Here is a 271-nt window from a genome sequence, read left to right as displayed (position 1 = left end):
TTTAAAATTATTTTATTTTATATTTAGTTATCTTATTTTATATTTTTTAATTAGTATTAGAATCATTTAGTAATATTAGATATAATAAATATATAATTATAGATATTATATGTATAAAATTATAAATATTAAATTAAACAAGATAATTTTAGGTTATTATCTCTTGAATATTACTGAAATTATATATCATGCTTAATTGTATAGATTGACGAATCTTGTGTTAATGACTTAAACTCTTCACACTACAACATTTTTTAGCTATTGCAACATA

The sequence above is a fragment of the Arachis duranensis genome, chromosome 8 (genome assembly GCF_000817695.3).
Source record: "Arachis duranensis cultivar V14167 chromosome 8, aradu.V14167.gnm2.J7QH, whole genome shotgun sequence".
Lineage (NCBI taxonomy): Eukaryota > Viridiplantae > Streptophyta > Magnoliopsida > Fabales > Fabaceae > Arachis > Arachis duranensis.
The sequence above is the reverse complement of the archived record's forward strand: the minus strand, read 5'-3'. Positions refer to the sequence as shown.